Genomic DNA, 22,010 nt, shown 5'->3' with positions numbered 1-22,010 from the left:
GAGCGTTCATGTTCATCAGTAGTGTGAGCGTTCGTGTTCATCAGTAGTGTGAGCGTTCATGTTCATCAGTAGTGTGAGCGTTCATGTTCATCAGTAGTGTGAGCGTTCTTGTTCATCAGTAGTGTGAGCGTTCATGTTCATCAGTAGTGTGAGCGTTCATGTTCATCAGTAGTGTGAGCGTTCATGTTCATCAGTAGTGTGAGCGTTCATGTTCATCAGTAGTGTGAGCGTTCATGTTCATCAGTAGTGTGAGCGTTCATGTTCATCAGTAGTGTGAGCGTTCGTGTTCATCAGTAGTGTGAGCATTCATGTTCATCAGTAGTGTGAGCGTTCATGTTCATCAGTAGTGTGAGCGTTCATGTTCATCAGTAGTGTGAGCGTTCATGTTCATCAGTAGTGTGAGCGTTCATGTTCATCAGTAGTGTGAGCGTTCATGTTCATCAGTAGTGTGAGCGTTCATGTTCATCAGTAGTGTGAGCGTTCATGTTCATCAGTAGTGTGATCGTTCGTGTTCATCAGTAGTGTGAGCGTTCATGTTCATCAGTAGTGTGAGCGTTCGTGTTCATCAGTAGTGTGAGCGTTCATGTTCATCAGTAGTGTGAGCATTCATGTTCATCAGTAGTGTGATCGTTCGTGTTCATCAGTAGTGTGAGCGTTCATGTTCATCAGTAGTGTGAGCGTTCGTGTTCATCAGTAGTGTGAGCGTTCGTGTTCATCAGTAGTGTGAGCGTTCATGTTCATCAGTAGTGTGAGCATTCATGTTCATCAGTAGTGTGAGTGTTCGTGTTCATCAGTAGTGTGAGCGTTCATGTTCATCAGTAGTGTGAGCGTTCATGTTCATCAGTAGTGTGAGCGTTCATGTTCATCAGTAGTGTGAGCGTTCATGTTCATCAGTAGTGTGAGCATTCATGTTCATCAGTAGTGTGAGCGTTCGTGTTCATCAGTAGTGTGAGCGTTCGTGTTCATCAGTAGTGTGAGCATTCATGTTCATCAGTAGTGTGAGCGTTCATGTTCATCAGTAGTGTGAGCGTTCATGTTCATCAGTAGTGTGAGCGTTCATGTTCATCAGTAGTGTGAGCGTTCATGTTCATCAGTAGTGTGATCGTTCGTGTTCATCAGTAGTGTGAGCGTTCATGTTCATCAGTAGTGTGAGCATTCATGTTCATCAGTAGTGTGATCGTTCGTGTTCATCAGTAGTGTGAACGTTCATGTTCGTCAGTAGTGTGAGCATTCATGTTCATCACTAGTGTGAGCGTTCGTGTTCATCAGTAGTGTGAGCGTTCGTGTTCATCAGTAGTGTGAGCGTTCATGTTCATCAGTAGTGTCAGCGTTCATGTTCATCAGTAGTGTGAGCGTTCATGTTCATCAGTAGTGTCAGCGTTCATGTTCATCAGTAGTGTTAGCATTCATGTTCATCAGTAGTGTGAGCGTTCGTGTTCATCAGTAGTGTGAGCGTTCATGTTCATCAGTAGTGTGAGCGTTCATGTTCATCAGTAGTGTGAGCGTTCATGTTCATCAGTAGTGTCAGCGTTCATATTCATCAGTGGTGTGAGCGTTCATGTTCATCAGTAGTGTGAGCGTTCATGTTCATCAGTAGTGTCAGCGTTCATGTTCATCAGTAGTGTGAGCATTCATGTTCATCAGTAGTGTGAGCGTTCATGTTCATCAGTAGTGTGAGCGTTCATGTTCATCAGTAGTGTGATCGTTCGTGTTCATCAGTAGTGTGAGCGTTCATGTTCATCAGTAGTGTGAGCATTCATGTTCATCAGTAGTGTGAGCGTTCGTGTTCATCAGTAGTGTGAGCTTTCATGTTCATCAGTAGTGTGAGCATTCATGTTCATCAGTAGTGTGAGCGTTCATGTTCATCAGTAGTGTGAGCGTTCATGTTCATCAGTAGTGTGAGCGTTCGTGTTCATCAGTAGTGTGAGCGTTCATGTTCATCAGTAGTGTGAGCGTTCATGTTCATCAGTAGTGTGAGCGTTCGTGTTCATCAGTAGTGTGAGCGTTCATGTTCATCAGTAGTGTGAGCGTTCATGTTCATCAGTAGTGTGAGCATTCATGTTCATCAGTAGTGTGAGCGTTCATGTTCATCAGTAGTGTGAGCGTTCATGTTCATCAGTAGTGTGAGCGTTCATGTTCATCAGTAGTGTGAGCGTTCATGTTCATCAGTAGTGTGAGCGTTCATGTTCATCAGTAGTGTGAGCGTTCGTGTTCATCAGTAGTGTGAGCGTTCGTGTTCATCAGTAGTTTGAGCGTTCGTGTTCATCAGTAGTGTGAGCGTTCGTGTTCATCAGTAGTTTGAGCGTTCATGTTCATCAGAAGTGTGAGCGTTCATGTTCATCAGTAGTGTGAGCGTTCGTGTTCATCAGTATTGTGAGCATTCATGTTCATCAGGAGTGTTTGTGTTCATCAATAGCGTGAGCGATCGTGTTCATCAGAAGTGTGAGCGTTCATGTTCATCAATAGTGTGAGCGATTGTGTTCATCAGTAGTGTGAGCGTTCATGTTCATCAGTAGTGTGGGCGTTCGTGTTCATCAGTAGTGTGAGCGTTCATGTTCATCAGTAGTGTGAGCGATTGTGTTCATCAGTAGTGTGAGCGTTCATGTTCATCAGTAGTGTGAGCGTTCGTGTTCATCAATTGTGTGAGCGTTCGTGTTCATCAGTAGTGTGAGCGTTCGTGTTCATCAGTAGTGTGAGCATTCGTGTTCATCATTTGTGTGAGCGTTCATGTTCATCAGTAGTGTGAGCGTTCGTGTTCATCAGTAGTGTGAGCGTTCATGTTCATCAGCAGTGTGAGCGTTCATGTTCATCAGTAGTGTCAGCGTTCATGTTCATCAGTAGTGTGAGCGTTCATGTTCATCAGTAGTGTCAGCGTTCGTGTTCATCAGTAGTGTGAGCGTTCATGTTCATCAGTAGTGTCAGCATTCATGTTCATCAGTAGTGTGAGCATTCATGTTCATCAGTAGTGTGAGCGTTCGTGTTCATCAGTAGTGTGAGCGTTCATGTTCATCAGTAGTGTGAGCGTTCGTGTTCATCAGTAGTGTCAGCGTTCGTGTTCATCAGTAGTGTGAGCGTTCATGTTCATCAGTAGTGTCAGCGTTCGTGTTCATCAGTAGTGTGAGCGTTCATGTTCATCAGTAGTGTCAGCATTCATGTTCATCAGTAGTGTGAGCATTCATGTTCATCAGTAGTGTGAGCGTTCGTGTTCATCAGTAGTGTGAGCGTTCATGTTCATCAGTAGTGTGAGCGTTCGTGTTCATCAGTAGTGTGAGCGTTCATGTTCATCAGTAGTGTGAGCATTCATGTTCATCATTAGTGTGAGCGTTCATGTTCATCAGTAGTGTGAGCGTTCGTGTTCATCAGTAGTGTGAGCATTCATGTTCATCAGTAGTGTGAGCGTTCATGTTCATCAGTAGTGTGAGCATTCATGTTCATCAGTAGTGTGAGCGTTCGTGTTCATCAGTAGTGAGAGCATTCATGTTCATCAGTAGTGTCAGCGTTCATGTTCATCAGTAGTGTGAGCGTTCGTGTTCATCAGTAGTGTGAGCGTTCATGTTCATCAGTAGTGTGAGCGTTCATGTTCATCAGTAGTGTGAGCGTTCATGTTCATCAGTAGTGTGAGCGTTCGTGTTCATCAGTAGTGTGAGCGTTCGTGTTCATCAGTAATGTGAGCGTTCGTGTTCATCAGTAGTGTGAGCGTTCGTGTTCATCAGTAGTGTGAGCGTTCATGTTCATCAGTAGTGTGAGCGTTCATGTTCATCAGTAGTGTGAGCGTTCGTGTTCATCAGTAGTGTGAGCGTTCATGTTCATCAGTAGTGTGAGCGTTCGTGTTCATCAGTAGTGTGAGCGTTCATGTTCATCAGTAGTGTGAGCGTTCATGTTCATCAGTAGTGTGAGCGTTCATGTTCATCAGTAGTGTGAGCGTTCGTGTTCATCAGTAGTGTGAGCGTTCGTGTTCATCAGTAATGTGAGCGTTCGTGTTCATCAGTAGTGTGAGCGTTCATGTTCATCAGTAGTGTGAGCGTTCATGTTCATCAGTAGTGTGAGCGTTCATGTTCATCAGTAGTGTGAGCGTTCATGTTCATCAGTAGTGTGAGCGTTCATGTTCATCAGTAGTGTGAGCGTTCGTGTTCATCAGTAGTGTGAGCGTTCGTGTTCATCAGTAGTGTGAGCGTTCATGTTCATCAGTAGTGTGAGCGTTCATGTTCATCAGTAGTGTGAGCGTTCGTGTTCATCAGTAGTGTGAGCGTTCATGTTCATCAGTAGTGTGAGCGTTCGTGTTCATCAGTAGTGTGAGCGTTCGTGTTCATCAGTAATGTGAGCGTTCGTGTTCATCAGTAGTGTGAGCGTTCATGTTCATCAGTAGTGTGAGCGTTCATGTTCATCAGTAGTGTGAGCGTTCATGTTCATCAGTAGTGTGAGCGTTCATGTTCATCAGTAGTGTGAGCGTTCATGTTCATCAGTAGTGTGAGCGTTCGTGTTCATCAGTAGTGTGAGCGTTCGTGTTCATCAGTAGTGTGAGCGTTCATGTTCATCAGTAGTGTGAGCGTTCATGTTCATCAGTAGTGTGAGCGTTCGTGTTCATCAGTAGTGTGAGCGTTCATGTTCATCAGTAGTGTGAGCGTTCGTGTTCATCAGTAGTGTGAGCGTTCGTGTTCATCAGTATTGTGAGCGTTCATGTTCATCAGTAGTGTCAGCGTTCGTGTTCATCAGTAGTGTGAGCGTTCATGTTCATCAGTAGTGTCAGCATTCATGTTCATCAGTAGTGTGAGCATTCATGTTCATCAGTAGTGTGAGCGTTCATGTTCATCAGTAGTGTGAGCGTTCGTGTTCATCAGTAGTGTGAGCGTTCATGTTCATCAGTAGTGTGAGCGTTCATGTTCATCAGTAGTGTGAGCATTCGTGTTCATCAGTAGTGTGAGCGTTCATGTTCATCAGTAGTGTGAGCGTTCGTGTTCATCAGTAGTGTGAGCGTTCATGTTCATCAGTAGTGTGAGCATTCATGTTCATCATTAGTGTGAGCGTTCATGTTCATCAGTAGTGTGAGCGTTCGTGTTCATCAGTAGTGTGAGCATTCATGTTCATCAGTAGTGTGAGCGTTCATGTTCATCAGTAGTGTGAGCATTCATGTTCATCAGTAGTGTGAGCGTTCGTGTTCATCAGTAGTGAGAGCATTCATGTTCATCAGTAGTGTCAGCGTTCATGTTCATCAGTAGTGTGAGCGTTCGTGTTCATCAGTAGTGTGAGCGTTCATGTTCATCAGTAGTGTGAGCGTTCATGTTCATCAGTAGTGTGAGCGTTCATGTTCATCAGTAGTGTGAGCGTTCGTGTTCATCAGTAGTGTGAGCGTTCGTGTTCATCAGTAATGTGAGCGTTCGTGTTCATCAGTAGTGTGAGCGTTCGTGTTCATCAGTAGTGTGAGCGTTCATGTTCATCAGTAGTGTGAGCGTTCATGTTCATCAGTAGTGTGAGCGTTCGTGTTCATCAGTAGTGTGAGCATTCGTGTTCATCAGTAGTGTGAGCGTTCATGTTCATCAGTAGTGTGAGCGTTCATGTTCATCAGTAGTGTGAGCGTTCATGTTCATCAGTAGTGTGAGCGTTCGTGTTCATCAGTAGTGTGAGCGTTCATGTTCATCAGTAGTGTGAGCGTTCGTGTTCATCAGTAGTGTGAGCGTTCGTGTTCATCAGTAGTGTGAGCGTTCATGTTCATCAGTAGTGTGAGCGTTCGTGTTCATCAGTAGTGTGAGCGTTCATGTTCATCAGTAGTGTGAGCGTTCATGTTCATCAGTAGTGTGAGCGTTCATGTTCATCAGTAGTGTGAGCGTTCATGTTCATCAGTAGTGTGAGCGTTCATGTTCATCAGTAGTGTGAGCGTTCATGTTCATCAGTAGTGTGAGCGTTCATGTTCATCAGTAGTGTGAGCGTTCGTGTTCATCAGTAGTGTGAGCGTTCGTGTTCATCAGTAGTGTGAGCGTTCATGTTCATCAGTAGTGTGAGCGTTCATGTTCATCAGTAATGTGAGCGTTCATGTTCATCAGTAGTGTGAGCGTTCGTGTTCATCAGTAGTGTGAGCGTTCATGTTCATCAGTAGTGTGAGCGTTCATGTTCATCAGTAGTTTGAGCGTTCGTGTTCATCAGTAGTGTGAGCGTTCATGTTCATCAGTAGTGTGAGCGTTCATGTTCATCAGTAGTGTGAGCGTTCGTGTTCATCAGTAGTGTGAGCGTTCATGTTCATCAGTAGTGTGAGCGTTCGTGTTCATCAGTAGTGTGAGCGTTCGTGTTCATCAGTATTGTGAGCGTTCATGTTCATCAGTAGTGTGAGCGTTCGTGTTCATCAGTAGTGTGGGCGTTCGTGTTCATCAGTAGTGTGAGCGTTCATGTTCATCAGTAGTGTGAGCGTTCGTGTTCATCAGTAGTGTGAGCGTTCATGTTCATCAGTAGTGTGAGCGTTCGTGTTCATCAGTCGTGTGAGCGTTCGTGTTCATCAGTAGTGTGAGCGATCATGTTCATCAATTGTGTGAGCGTTCGTGTTCATCAGTAGTGTGAGCGTTCGTGTTCATCAGTAGTGTGAGCATTCGTGTTCATCATTTGTGTGAGCGTTCATGTTCATCAGTAGTGTGAGCGTTCATGTTCATCAGCAGTGTGAGCGTTCATGTTCATCAGCAGTGTGAGCGTTCATGTTCATCAGTAGTGTCAGCGTTCATGTTCATCAGTAGTGTCAGCGTTCATGTTCATCAGTAGTGTCAGCATTCATGTTCATCAGTAGTGTGAGCATTCATGTTCATCAGCAGTGTGAGCGTTCATGTTCATCAGTAGTGTCAGCGTTCGTGTTCATCAGTAGTGTGAGCGTTCATGTTCATCAGTAGTGTGAGCGTTCATGTTCATCAGTAGTGTGAGCGTTCATGTTCATCAGTAGTGTGAGCATTCATGTTCATCAGTAGTGTGAGCGTTCATGTTCATCAGTAGTGTGAGCGTTCATGTTCATCAGTAGTGTGAGCGTTCATGTTCATCAGTAGTGTGAGCGTTCATGTTCATCAGTAGTGTGAGCATTCATGTTCATCAGTAGTGTCAGCGTTCGTGTTCATCAGTAGTGTGAGTGTTCATGTTCATCAGTAGTGTCAGCATTCATGTTCATCAGTAGTGTGAGCATTCATGTTCATCAGTAGTGTGAGCGTTCATGTTCATCAGCAGTGTGAGCGTTCATGTTCATCAGTAGTGTCAGCGTTCGTGTTCATCAGTAGTGTGAGCGTTCATGTTCATCAGTAGTGTGAGCGTTCATGTTCATCAGTAGTGTGAGCATTCATGTTCATCAGTAGTGTGAGCGTTCATGTTCATCAGTAGTGTGAGCGTTCATGTTCATCAGTAGTGTGAGCGTTCATGTTCATCAGTAGTGTGAGCGTTCATGTTCATCAGTAGTGTGAGCGTTCATGTTCATCAGTAGTGTGAGCGTTCATGTTCATCAGTAGTGTGAGCATTCATGTTCATCAGTAGTGTCAGCGTTCGTGTTCATCAGTAGTGTGAGTGTTCATGTTCATCAGTAGTGTCAGCATTCATGTTCATCAGTAGTGTGAGCATTCATGTTCATCAGTAGTGTGAGCGTTCATGTTCATCAGCAGTGTGAGCGTTCATGTTCATCAGTAGTGTCAGCGTTCGTGTTCATCAGTAGTGTGAGCGTTCATGTTCATCAGTAGTGTCAGCATTCATGTTCATCAGTAGTGTGAGCATTCATGTTCATCAGTAGTGTGAGCGTTCATGTTCATCAGTAGTGTGAGCATTCATGTTCATCAGTAGTGTGAGCGTTCATGTTCATCAGTAGTGTGAGCATTCATGTTCATCAGTAGTGTGAGCGTTCGTGTTCATCAGTAGTGTGAGCATTCGTGTTCATCAGTAGTGTCAGCGTTCATGTTCATCAGTAGTGTGAGCGTTCGTGTTCATCAGTAGTGTGAGCGTTCATGTTCATCAGTAGTGTGAGCGTTCATGTTCATCAGTAGTGTGAGCGTTCATGTTCATCAGTAGTGTGAGCGTTCATGTTCATCAGTAGTGTGAGCGTTCGTGTTCATCAGTAGTGTGAGCGTTCATGTTCATCAGTAGTGTGAGCGTTCATGTTCATCAGTAGTGTGAGCGTTCGTGTTCATCAGTAGTGTGAGCGTTCGTGTTCATCAGTAGTGTGAGCGTTCGTGTTCATCAGTAGTGTGAGCGTTCGTGTTCATCAGAAGTGTGAGCGTTCATGTTCATCAGTAGTGTGAGCGTTCATGTTCATCAGTAGTGTGAGCGTTCGTGTTCATCAGAAGTGTGAGCGTTCATGTTCATCAGTAGTGTGAGCGTTCATGTTCATCAGTAGTGTGAGCGTTCATGTTCATCAGTAGTGTGAGCATTCATGTTCATCATTAGCGTGAGCGTTCGTGTTCATCAGTAGTGTGAGCGTTCGTGTTCATCAGTAGTGTGAGCGTTCGTGTTCATCAGTAGTGTGAGCGTTCGTGTTCATCAGAAGTGTGAGCGTTCATGTTCATCAGTAATGTGAGCGTTCATGTTCATCAGTAGTGTGAGCGTTCGGGTTCATCAGTAGTGTGAGCGTTCGTGTTCATCAGTAGTGTGAGCATTCGTGTTCATCAGTAGTGTGAGCATTCATGTTCATAAGTAGTGTGAGCGTTCGTATTCATCAGTAGTGTGAGCGTTCGGGTTCATCAGTAGTGTGAGCGGTCGTGCTCATCAGTAGTGTGAGCGTTCGTGTTCATCAGAAGTGTGAGCGTTCGTGTTCATCAGAAGTGTGAGCGTTCGTATTCATCAGTAGTGTGAGCGTTCGTATTCATCAGTAGTGTGAGCGTTCATGTTCATCAGAAGTGTGAGCGTTCGTGTTCATCAGTAGTGTGAGCGTTCGTATTCATCAGTAGTGTGAGCGTTCGGGTTCATCAGTAGTGTGAGCGGTCGTGCTCATCAGTAGTGTGAGCGTTCGTGTTCATCAGAAGTGTGAGAGTTCGTGTTCATCAGAAGTGTGAGCGTTCGTATTCATCAGTAGTGTGAGCGTTCGTATTCATCAGTAGTGTGAGCGTTCGGGTTCATCAGTAGTGTGAGCGGTCGTGCTCATCAGTAGTGTGAGCGTTCGTGTTCATCAGAAGTGTGAGCGTTCGTGTTCATCAGTAGTGTGAGCGTTCGTGTTCATCAGTAGTGTGAGCGTTCGTGTTCATCAGTAGTGTGAGCGTTCGTGTTCATCAGTAGTGTGAGCGTTCGTGTTCATCAGTAGTGTGAGCGTTCGTGTTCATCAGAAGTGTGAGCGTTCGTGTTCATCAGTAGTGTGAGCGTTCGTGTTCATCAGTAGTGTGAGCGTTCGTGTTCATCAGTAGTGTGAGCGTTCATGTTCATCAGTAGTGTCAGCGTTCGTGTTCATCAGTAGTGTGAGCGTTCGTGTTCATCAGTAGTGTGAGCATTCATGTTCATCAGTAGTGTGAGCGTTCATGTTCATCAGGAGTGTGAGCGTTCATGTTCATCAGTAGTGTGAGCGTTCATGTTCATCAGTAGTGTGAGCTTTCATGTTCATCAGTAGTGTGAGCGTTCATGTTCATCAGTAGTGTGAGCGTTCGTGTTCATCAGTAGTGTGAGCGTTCATGTTCATCAGTAGTGTGAGCGTTCATGTTCATCAGTAGTGTGAGCATTCATGTTCATCAGTAGTGTGAGCGTTCATGTTCATCAGTAGTGTGAGCGTTCGTGTTCATCAGTAGTGTGAGCGTTCGTGTTCATCAGTAGTGTGAGCATTCATGTTCATCAGTAGTGTGAGCGTTCATGTTCATCAGTAGTGTGAGCGTTCATGTTCATCAGTAGTGTGAGCGTTCATGTTCATCAGTAGTGTGAGCGTTCATGTTCATCAGTAGTGTGAGCGTTCATGTTCATCAGTAGTGTGAGCGTTCATGTTCATCAGTAGTGTGATCGTTCGTGTTCATCAGTAGTGTGAGCATTCATGTTCATCAGTAGTGTGAGCATTCATGTTCATCAGTAGTGTGATCGTTCGTGTTCATCAGTAGTGTGAGCGTTCATGTTCATCAGTAGTGTGAGCGTTCATGTTCATCAGTAGTGTGATCGTTCGTGTTCATCAGTAGTGTGAGCGTTCATGTTCATCAGTAGTGTGAGCATTCATGTTCATCAGTAGTGTGATCGTTCGTGTTCATCAGTAGTGTGAACGTTCATGTTCATCAGTAGTGTGAGCATTCATGTTCATCAGTAGTGTGAGCGTTCATGTTCATCAGTAGTGTGAGCGTTCATGTTCATCAGTAGTGTGAGCGTTCATGTTCATCAGTAGTGTGATCGTTCGTGTTCATCAGTAGTGTGAGCGTTCATGTTCATCAGTAGTGTGAGCATTCATGTTCATCAGTAGTGTGATCGTTCGTGTTCATCAGTAGTGTGAACGTTCATGTTCATCAGTAGTGTGAGCATTCATGTTCATCAGTAGTGTGAGTGTTCGTGTTCATCAGTAGTGTGAGCGTTCGTGTTCATCAGTAGTGTGAGCGTTCATGTTCATCAGTAGTGTCAGCGTTCATGTTCATCAGTAGTGTGAGCGTTCATGTTCATCAGTAGTGTCAGCGTTCATGTTCATCAGTAGTGTGAGCATTCATGTTCATCAGTAGTGTGAGCGTTCGTGTTCATCAGTAGTGTGAGCGTTCATGTTCATCAGTAGTGTGAGCGTTCATGTTCATCAGTAGTGTGAGCGTTCATGTTCATCAGTAGTGTCAGCGTTCATGTTCATCAGTAGTGTGAGCGTTCATGTTCATCAGTAGTGTGAGCGTTCATGTTCATCAGTAGTGTCAGCGTTCATGTTCATCAGTAGTGTGAGCGTTCATGTTCATCAGTAGTGTGAGCGTTCATGTTCATCAGAAGTGTGATCGTTCGTGTTCATCAGTAGTGTGAGCGTTCATGTTCATCAGTAGTGTGAGCATTCATGTTCATCAGTAGTGTGAGCGTTCGTGTTCATCAGTAGTGTGAGCTTTCATGTTCATCAGTAGTGTGAGCATTCATGTTCATCAGTAGTGTGAGCGTTCATGTTCATCAGTAGTGTGAGCGTTCATGTTCATCAGTAGTGTGAGCGTTCGTGTTCATCAGTAGTGTGAGCGTTCATGTTCATCAGTAGTGTGAGCGTTCATGTTCATCAGTAGTGTGAGCATTCATGTTCATCAGTAGTGTGAGCGTTCATGTTCATCAGTAGTGTGAGCGTTCATGTTCATCAGTAGTGTGAGCGTTCATGTTCATCAGTAGTGTGAGCGTTCATGTTCATCAGTAGTGTGAGCGTTCGTGTTCATCAGTAGTGTGAGCGTTCATGTTCATCAGTAGTGTGAGCGTTCATGTTCATCAGTAGTGTGAGCGTTCATGTTCATCAGTAGTGTGAGCGTTCGTGTTCATCAGTATTGTGAGCATTCATGTTCATCAGGAGTGTTTGTGTTCATCAATAGCGTGAGCGATCGTGTTCATCAGAAGTGTGAGCGTTCATGTTCATCAGTAGTGTGAGCGTTCGTGTTCATCAGTAGTTTGAGCGTTCGTGTTCATCAGTAGTGTGAGCGTTCGTGTTCATCAGTAGTTTGAGCGTTCATGTTCATCAGTAGTGTGAGCGTTCATGTTCATCAGTAGTGTGAGCGTTCGTGTTCATCAGTATTGTGAGCATTCATGTTCATCAGGAGTGTTTGTGTTCATCAATAGCGTGAGCGATCGTGTTCATCAGAAGTGTGAGCGTTCATGTTCATCAATAGTGTGAGCGATTGTGTTCATCAGTAGTGTGAGCGTTCATGTTCATCAGTAGTGTGAGCGTTCGTGTTCATCAGTCGTGTGAGCGTTCGTGTTCATCAGTAGTGTGAGCGTTCATGTTCATCAGTAGTGTGAGCGTTCATGTACATCAGTAGTGTGAGCGTTCATGTACATCAGTAGTGTGAGCGTTCATGTTCATCAGTAGTGTGAGCGTTCATGTTCATCAGTAGTGTGAGCGTTCATGTTCATCAGTAGTGTGAGCGTTCATGTACATCAGTAGTGTGAGCGTTCATGTTCATCAGTAGTGTGAGCGTTCGTGTTCATCAGTAGTGTGAGTGTTCGTGTTCATCAGTAGTGTGAGCGTTCATGTTCATCAGTAGTGTGAGCGTTCATGTTCATCAGTAGTGTGAGCGTTCATGTTCATCAGTAGTGTGAGCGTTCATGTTCATCAGTAGTGTGAGCGTTCATGTTCATCAGTAGTGTGAGCGTTCATGTTCATCAGTAGTGTGAGCGTTCATGTTCATCAGAAGTGTGAGCGTTCATGTTCTTCAGTAGTGTGAGCGTTCGTGTTCATCAGTAGTGTGTGGTCGTGTTCATCAGTAGTGTGAGCGTTCATGTTCATCAGTAGTGTGAGTGTTCGTGTTCATCAGTAGTGTGAGCGTTCATGTTCATCAGTAGTGTGAGCGTTCATGTTCATCAGTAGTGTGAGCGTTCATGTTCATCAGTAGTGTGAGCGTTCATGTTCATCAGTAGTGTGAGCGTTCATGTTCATCAGTAGTGTGAGCGTTCATGTTCATCAGAAGTGTGAGCGTTCATGTTCATCAGTAGTGTGAGCGTTCGTGTTCATCAGTAGTGTGTGGTCGTGTTCATCAGTAGTGTGACCGTTCTTGTTCATCAGTTGTGTGTGGTCGTGTTCATCAGTAGTGTGAGCGTTCATGTTCATCAGTAGTGTGAGCGTTCATGTTCATCAGTAGTGTGAGCGTTCATGTTCATCAGTAGTGTGAGCGTTCATGTTCATCAGTAGTGTGAGCGTTCGTGTTCATCAGTAGTGTGAGCGTTCATGTTCATCAGAAGTGTGAGCGTTCATGTTCATCAGTAGTGTGAGCATTCATGTTCATCAGTAGTGTGAGCGTTCATGTTCATCAGTAGTGTGAGCGTTCATGTTCATCAGTAGTGTGAGCGTTCATGTTCATCAGTAGTGTGAGCGTTCGTGTTCATCAGTAGTGTGAGCGTTCATGTTCATCAGTAGTGTGAGCATTCATGTTCATCATTAGTGTGAGCGTTCATGTTCATCAGTAGTGTGAGCGTTCGTGTTCATCAGTAGTGTGAGCGTTCGTGTTCATCAGTAGTGTGAGCGTTCGTGTTCATCAGTAGTGTGAGCGTTCGTGTTCATCAGTAGTGTGAGCGTTCATGTTCATCAGTAGTGTGAGCGTTCGTGTTCATCAGTAGTGTGAGCGTTCATGTTCATCAGTAGTGTGAGCGTTCGTGTTCATCAGTAGTGTGAGCGTTCGTGTTCATCAGTAGTGTGAGCGTTCGTGTTCATCAGTAGTGTGAGCGTTCATGTTCATCATTAGTGTGAGCGTTCATGTTCATCAGTAGTGTGAGCGTTCGTGTTCATCAGTAGTGTGAGCGTTTGTGTTCATCAGTAGTGTGAGCATTCATGTTTATCAATAGTGTGAGCATTCATGTTCATCAATAGTGTGAGCGTTCATGTTCATCAAGAGTGTTTGTGTTCATCAATAGTGTGAGCGTTCATGTTCATCAGGAGTGTTTGTGTTCATCAGTAGTGTGAGCGTTCATGTTCATCAGTAGTGTGAGCGTTCGTGTTCATCAGTAGTGTGAGCGTTCATGTTCATCAGTAGTGTGTGGTCGTGTTCATCAGTAGTGTGAGCGTTCGTGTTCATCAGTAGTGTGATCGTTCGTGTTCATCAGTAGTGTGAGCGTTCATGTTCATCAGTAGTGTGAGCATTCATGTTCATCAGTAGTGTGAGCGTTCGTGTTCATCAGTAGTGTGAGCTTTCATGTTCATCAGTAGTGTGAGCATTCATGTTCATCAGTAGTGTGAGCGTTCATGTTCATCAGTAGTGTGAGCGTTCATGTTCATCAGTAGTGTGAGCGTTCGTGTTCATCAGTAGTGTGAGCGTTCATGTTCATCAGTAGTGTGAGCGTTCATGTTCATCAGTAGTGTGATCGTTCGTGTTCATCAGTAGTGTGAGCATTCATGTTCATCAGTAGTGTGATCGTTCGTGTTCATCAGTAGTGTGAGCGTTCGTGTTCATCAGTAGTGTGAGCGTTCATGTTCATCAGTAGTGTGAGTGTTCATGTTCATCAGTAGTGTGAGCATTCATGTTCATCAGTAGTGTGAGCGTTCATGTTCATCAGTAGTGTGAGCATTCATGTTCATCAGTAGTGTGAGCGTTCATGTTCATCAGTAGTGTGAGCATTCATGTTCATCAGTAGTGTGAGCGTTCATGTTCATCAGTAGTGTGAGCGTTCATGTTCATCAGTAGTGTGAGCGTTCATGTTCATCAGTAGTGTGAGCGTTCATGTTCATCAGTAGTGTGAGCGTTCATGTTCATCAGTAGTGTGAGCGTTCGTGTTCATCAGTAGTGTGAGCGTTCATGTTCATCAGTAGTGTGAGCGTTCATGTTCATCAGTAGTGTGAGCGTTCATGTTCATCAGTAGTGTGAGCGTTCGTGTTCATCAGTAGTGTGTGGTCGTGTTCATCAGTAGTGTCAGCGTTTGTGTTCATCAGTAGTGTGAGCATTCATGTTCATCAATAGTGTGAGCGTTCATGTTCATCAATCGTGTGAGCGATTGTGTTCATCAGTAGTGTGAGCGTTCGTGTTCATCAGTATTGTGAGCATTCATGTTCATCAAGAGTGTTTGTGTTCATCAATAGTGTGAGCGTTCATGTTCATCAGGAGTGTTTGTGTTCATCAGTAGTGTGAGCGTTCGTGTTCATCAGTAGTGTGAGCGTTCATGTTCATCAGTATTGTGAGCATTCATGTTCATCAAGAGTGTTTGTGTTCATCAATAGTGTGAGCGTTCATGTTCATCAGGAGTGTTTGTGTTCATCAGTAGTGTGAGCGTTCATGTTCATCAGTAGTGTGAGCATTCATGTTCATCACTAGTGTGAGCGTTCATGTTCATCAGTAGTGTGAGCTTTCATGTTCATCAGTAGTGTGAGCATTCATGTTCATCAGTAGTGTGAGCGTTCATGTTCATCAGTAGTGTGAGCGTTCATGTTCATCAGTAGTGTGAGCATTCATGTTCATCAGTAGTGTGAGCGTTCATGTTCATCAGTAGTGTGAGCGTTCATGTTCATCAGTAGTGTGAGCGTTCGTGTTCATCAGTAGTGTGAGCGTTCATGTTCATCAGTAGTGTGAGCGTTCATGTTCATCAGTAGTGTGAGCGTTCGTGTTCATCAGTAGTGTGAGCGTTCATGTTCATCAGTAGTGTGAGCGTTCATGTTCATCAGTAGTGTGAGCGTTCATGTTCATCAGTAGTGTGAGCTTTCATGTTCATCAGTAGTGTGAGCATTCATGTTCATCAGTAGTGTGAGCGTTCATGTTCATCAGTAGTGTGAGCGTTCATGTTCATCAGTAGTGTGAGCATTCATGTTCATCAGTAGTGTGAGCGTTCATGTTCATCAGTAGTGTGAGCGTTCATGTTCATCAGTAGTGTGAGCGTTCGTGTTCATCAGTAGTGTGAGCGTTCATGTTCATCAGTAGTGTGAGCGTTCATGTTCATCAGTAGTGTGAGCGTTCATGTTCATCAGTAGTGTGAGCGTTCATGTTCATCAGTAGTGTGATCGTTCGTGTTCATCAGTAGTGTGAGCGTTCATGTTCATCAGTAGTGTGAGCGTTCATGTTCATCAGTAGTGTGAGCGTTCGTGTTCATCAGTAGTGTGAGCGTTCATGTTCATCAGTAGTGTGAGCGTTCATGTTCATCAGTAGTGTGAGCGTTCATGTTCATCAGTAGTGTGAGCATTCATGTTCATCAGTAGTGTGAGCGTTCATGTTCATCAGTAGTGTGAGCATTCATGTTCATCAGTAGTGTGAGCGTTCATGTTCATCAGTAGTGTGAGCGTTCATGTTCATCAGTAGTGTGAGCGTTCATGTTCATCAGTAGTGTGAGCGTTCATGTTCATCAGTAGTGTGAGCGTTCATGTTCATCAGTAGTGTGAGCGTTCATGTTCATCAGTAGTGTGAGCGTTCATGTTCATCAGTAGTGTGAGCGTTCGTGTTCATCAGTATTGTGAGCATTCATGTTCATCAGGAGTGTTTGTGTTCATCAATAGCGTGAGCGATCGTGTTCATCAGAAGTGTGAGCGTTCATGTTCATCAGTAGTGTGAGCGTTCGTGTTCATCAGTAGTTTGAGCGTTCGTGTTCATCAGTAGTGTGAGCGTTCGTGTTCATCAGTAGTTTGAGCGTTCATGTTCATCAGTAGTGTGAGCGTTCATGTTCATCAGTAGTGTGAGCGTTCATGTTCATCAGTAGTGTGAGCGTTCATGTTCATCAGTAGTGTGAGCGTTCATGTTCATCAGTAGTGTGAGCGTTCATGTTCATCAGTAGTGTGAGCGTTCATGTTCATCAGTAGTGTGAGCGTTCATGTTCATCAGTAGTGTGAGCGTTCGTGTTCATCAGTATTGTGAGCATTCATGTTCATCAGGAGTGTTTGTGTTCATCAATAGCGTGAGCGATCGTGTTCATCAGAAGTGTGAGCGTTCATGTTCATCAATAGTGTGAGCGATTGTGTTCATCAGTAGTGTGAGCGTTCATGTTCATCAGTAGTGTGAGCGTTCGTGTTCATCAGTCGTGTGAGCGTTCGTGTTCATCAGTAGTGTGAGCGTTCATGTTCATCAGTAGTGTGAGCGTTCATGTACATCAGTAGTGTGAGCGTTCATGTACATCAGTAGTGTGAGCGTTCATGTTCATCAGTAGTGTGAGCGTTCATGTTCATCAGTAGTGTGAGCGTTCATGTTCATCAGTAGTGTGAGCGTTCATGTACATCAGTAGTGTGAGCGTTCATGTTCATCAGTAGTGTGAGCGTTCATGTTCATCAGTAGTGTGAGCGTTCATGTTCATCAGTAGTGTGAGCGTTCATGTTCATCAGTAGTGTGAGCGTTCATGTTCATCAGAAGTGTGAGCGTTCATGTTCATCAGTAGTGTGAGCGTTCATGTTCATCAGTAGTGTGAGCGTTCATGTTCATCAGTAGTGTGAGCGTTCATGTTCATCAGAAGTGTGAGCGTTCATGTTCATCAGTAGTGTGAGCGTTCATGTTCATCAGTAGTGTGAGCGTTCATGTTCATCAGTAGTGTGAGCGTTCATGTTCATCAGTAGTGTGAGCGTTCATGTTCATCAGTAGTGTGAGCGTTCATGTTCATCAGTAGTGTGAGCGTTCGTGTTCATCAGTAGTGTGTGGTCGTGTTCATCAGTAGTGTGAGCGTTCTTGTTCATCAGTTGTGTGTGGTCGTGTTCATCAGTAGTGTGAGCGTTCATGTTCATCAGTAGTGTGAGCGTTCATGTTCATCAGTAGTGTGAGCGTTCATGTTCATCAGTAGTGTGAGCGTTCATGTTCATCAGTAGTGTGAGCGTTCGTGTTCATCAGTAGTGTGAGCGTTCATGTTCATCAGAAGTGTGAGCGTTCATGTTCATCAGTAGTGTCAGCGTTCATGTTCATCAGTAGTGTGAGCGTTCATGTTCATCAGAAGTGTGAGCGTTCATGTTCATCAGTAGTGTGAGCGTTCGTGTTCATCAGTAGTGTGTGGTCGTGTTCATCAGTAGTGTGAGCGTTCTTGTTCATCAGTTGTGTGTGGTCGTGTTCATCAGTAGTGTCAGCGTTTGTGTTCATCAGTAGTGTGAGCGTTCGTGTTCATCAGTAGTGTGAGCGTTCGTGTTCATCAGTAGTGTCAGCGTTCATGTTCATCAGTAGTGTGAGCGTTCATGTTCATCAGAAGTGTGAGCGTTCATGTTCATCAGTAGTGTGAGCGTTCGTGTTCATCAGTAGTGTGTGGTCGTGTTCATCAGTAGTGTGAGCGTTCTTGTTCATCAGTTGTGTGTGGTCGTGTTCATCAGTAGTGTCAGCGTTTGTGTTCATCAGTAGTGTGAGCGTTCGTGTTCATCAGTAGTGTGAGCGTTCATGTTCATCAGTAGTGTCAGCGTTCGTGTTCATCAGTAGTGTGAGCGTTCTTGTTCATCAGTTGTGTGTTGTCGTGTTCATCAGTAGTGTCAGCGTTTGTGTTCATCAGTAGTGTGAGCGTTCATGTTCATCAGTAGTGTGAGCGTTCATGTTCATCAGAAGTGTGAGCGTTCATGTTCATCAGTAGTGTCAGCGTTCATGTTCATCAGTAGTGTGAGCGTTCGTGTTCATCAGTAGTGTGAGCGTTCGTGTTCATCAGTAGTGTGAGCGTTCATGTTCATCAGAAGTGTGAGCGTTCATGTTCATCAGTAGTGTCAGCGTTCATGTTCATCAGTAGTGTGAGCGTTCATGTTCATCAGAAGTGTGAGCGTTCATGTTCATCAGTAGTGTGAGCGTTCATGTTCATCAGTAGTGTGAGCGTTCATGTTCATCAGTAGTGTGAGCGTTCGTGTTCATCAGTAGTGTGAGCGTTCTTGTTCATCAGTTGTGTGTGGTCGTGTTCATCAGTAGTGTCAGCGTTTGTGTTCATCAGTAGTGTGAGCGTTCGTGTTCATCAGTAGTGTGAGCGTTCATGTTCATCAGTAGTGTCAGCGTTCGTGTTCATCAGTAGTGTGAGCGTTCATGTTCATCAGTAGTGTGAGCGTTCATGTTCATCAGTAGTGTGAGCGTTCATGTTCATCAGTAGTGTGAGCATTCATGTTCATCAGTAGTGTGAGCGTTCATGTTCATCAGAAGTGTGAGCGTTCGTGTTCATCAGTAGTGTGTGGTCGTGTTCATCAGTAGTGTCAGCGTTTGTGTTCATCAGTAGTGTGAGCGTTCGTGTTCATCAGTAGTGTGAGCGTTCGTGTTCATCAGTAGTGTGAGCGTTCATGTTCATCAGTAGTGTGAGCGTTCGTGTTCATCAGTAGTGTGTGGTCGTGTTCATCAGTAGTGTCAGCGTTTGTGTTCATCAGTAGTGTGAGCGTTCGTGTTCATCAGTAGTGTGAGCGTTCGTGTTCATCAGTAGTGTGAGCGTTCATGTTCATCAGTAGTGTCAGCGTTCGTGTTCATCAGTAGTGTGAGCGTTCTTGTTCATCAGTTGTGTGTGGTCGTGTTCATCAGTAGTGTCAGCGTTTGTGTTCATCAGTAGTGTGTGGTCGTGTTCATCAGTAGTGTCAGCGTTTGTGTTCATCAGTAGTGTGAGCGTTCGTGTTCATCAGTAGTGTGTGGTCATGTTCATCAGTAGTGTGAGCGTTCTTGTTCATCAGTTGTGTGTGGTCGTGTTCATCAGTAGTGTCAGCGTTTGTGTTCATCAGTAGTGTGAGCGTTCGTGTTCATCAGTAGTGTGTGGTCATGTTCATCAGTAGTGTGAGCGTTCGTGTTCATCAGTAGTGTGTGGTCGTGTTCATCAGTAGTGTCAGCGTTTGTGTTCATCAGTAGTGTGAGCGTTCGTGTTCATCAGTAGTGTGTGGTCATGTTCATCAGTAGTGTGAGCGTTCTTGTTCATCAGTTGTGTGTGGTCGTGTTCATCAGTAGTGTCAGCGTTTGTGTTCATCAGTAGTGTGAGCGTTCGTGTTCATCAGTAGTGTGTGGTCATGTTCATCAGTAGTGTGAGCGTTCGTGTTCATCAGTAGTGTGTGGTCATGTTCATCAGTAGTGTCAGCGTTTGTGTTCATCAGTAGTGTGAGCGTTCGTGTTCATCAGTAGTGTGAGCGTTCTTGTTCATCAGTTGTGTGTGGTCGTGTTCATCAGTAGTGTCAGCGTTTGTGTTCATCAGTAGTGTGAGCGTTCGTGTTCATCAGTAGTGTGTGGTCGTGTTCATCAGTAGTGTCAGCGTTTGTGTTCATCAGTAGTGTGAGCGTTCTTGTTCATCAGTTGTGTGTGGTCGTGTTCATCAGTAGTGTGAGCGTTCGTGTTCATCAGTAGTGTGAGCGTTCTTGTTCATCAGTTGTGTGTGGTCGTGTTCATCAGTAGTGTGAGCGTTCGTGTTCATCAGTTGTGTGTGGTCGTGTTCATCAGTAGTGTCAGCGTTCGTGTTCATCAGTTGTGTGTGGTCGTGTTCATCAGTAGTGTCAGCGTTTGTGTTCATCAGTAGTGTGAGCGTTCGTGTTCATCAGTAGTGTGTGGTCGTGTTTATCAGTAGTGTCAGCGTTTGTGTTCATCAGTAGTGTGAGCGTTCTTGTTCATCAGTTGTGTGTGGTCGTGTTCATCAGTAGTGTCAGCGTTCGTGTTCATCAGTAGTGTGAGCGTTCTTGTTCATCAGTTGTGTGTGGTCGTGTTCATCAGTAGTGTGAGCGTTCGTGTTCATCAGTAGTGTGAGCGTTCTTGTTCATCAGTTGTGTGTGGTCGTGTTCATCAGTAGTGTCAGCGTTCGTGTTCATCAGTAGTGTGAGCGTTCTTGTTCATCAGTTGTGTGTGGTCGTGTTCATCAGTAGTGTCAGCGTTTGTGTTCATCAGTAGTGTGAGCATTCATGTTTATCAATAGTGTGAGCGTTCATGTTCATCAGTAGTGTCAGCGTTTGTGTTCATCAGTAGTGTGAGCATTCATGTTTATCAATAGTGTGAGCATTCATGTTCATCAATAGTGTGAGGGATTGTGTTCATCAATAGTGTGAGCGTTCATGTTCATCAATCGTGTGAGCGATTGTGTTCATCAGTAGTGTGAGCGTTCGTGTTCATCAGTATTGTGAGCATTCATGTTCATCAAGAGTGTTTGTGTTCATCAGTAGTGTGATCTTTCATGTTCATCAATAGTGTCAGCGATTGTGTTCATCAATAGTGTGAGTGTTCATGTTCATCAAAAGTGTGAGTGTTCATGTTTATCAGTAGTGCGAGCGATTGTGTTCATCAATAGTTTGAGCTTTCGTGTTCATCAATAGTCTTTGCTTTCGTGCTCATCAATAGTGTGAGCTTTCGTGTTCATCAATAGTGTGAGCGATTGTGTTCATCAATAGTGTGAGCGATTGTTTTCATCAATAGTGTGAGCGTTCATGTTCATCAGGAGTGTAAGCGTTTGTGTTCATCAGCATTTTGAGCGTTCTTGTTCATCAGGAGTGTTTGTGTTCATCAATAGTGTGAGTGTTTATGTTCATCAATAGTGTGAGCATTTGTGTTCATCAGGACTGTTTGTGTTCATTTATAGTGTGAGCATTCATGTTCATCTTTCCTGTTTATGTTCATCAGTAGTGTCTTCATGTTCATCAATAGTGTGTTCGTGTTCATCAATAGTGTGGTTGGGGGGGCGTCATGGCTCAGGTGGATAAGGCGCCATACCATAAATCCGGGGACCCGGGTTCGATTCCGGCCCGCGGTCATTTCACGATCCCTCCCCGTCTCTCTCTCCTGCTCATTTCCTGTCTCTACACTGTCCTTTCCAATAAAGGTGCAAAATGGCCCCCCATAAAATATCTTGAAACAAAAAATAGTGTGTTCCTGTTCATCAATAGTGTGTGTGTTTGTGTTCATCAATAGTGTGTGTTTGTGTTTGTCAGTAGTACGAGTGTTCATGTTCATCAGTAGTGCGAGCATTCGTGTTTGTCAATAGTGTGAGCATTTGTGTTTGTTGGTAGTGCGAGCATTCGTGTTCATCAGTCGTGTGAGTGTTTGTGTTTGTTATTACTGCGAGTTTTTGTGTTCATCAGTGCTGCCTAAGTATATGGGTGCTAAGAGGTGTGTGTGTGTGTGTGTGTGTGAAAGACAGTGATGGGATATGTTCATGTAATTAAAGTAGTGGACCATGGAGTCTTTAGAGTTACAGAAGTCCCACAGCATGACTTTTAAACTCACAGACACACTTGTGTGTTCCCCTTTGTGTGTGTGTGTGTGTGTGTGTGTGTGTGTGTGTGTGTGTGAGAGAGAGAGAGAGAGAGAGGGAGAATGAATGTGAGATGAAGGGAGTGAGATGTCAGTAAAATCTCCTTACACATTTAAACACCACCCGTAATGCACACAGACACAAACACCAATATGCACATGCATGCATCCATTTCTGATGGCTATCAAAATCTCCAGAATGCCTTTCTCAGCTATAATTAGCACACTAATGCCCTACAGCAGTAAGTCTGCTCCCTTTCTAGTGTACACTTCTTCGGTGACTCACAATTGACACTGTTTCTCAGGTAACGAGCAGTAGCCACCAAAAATTAGAGAAGTAATTCCAGA

Source organism: Neoarius graeffei, chromosome 8 (genome assembly GCF_027579695.1).
Source record: "Neoarius graeffei isolate fNeoGra1 chromosome 8, fNeoGra1.pri, whole genome shotgun sequence".
Lineage (NCBI taxonomy): Eukaryota > Metazoa > Chordata > Actinopteri > Siluriformes > Ariidae > Neoarius > Neoarius graeffei.
This window is presented reverse-complemented; position numbering follows the sequence as displayed.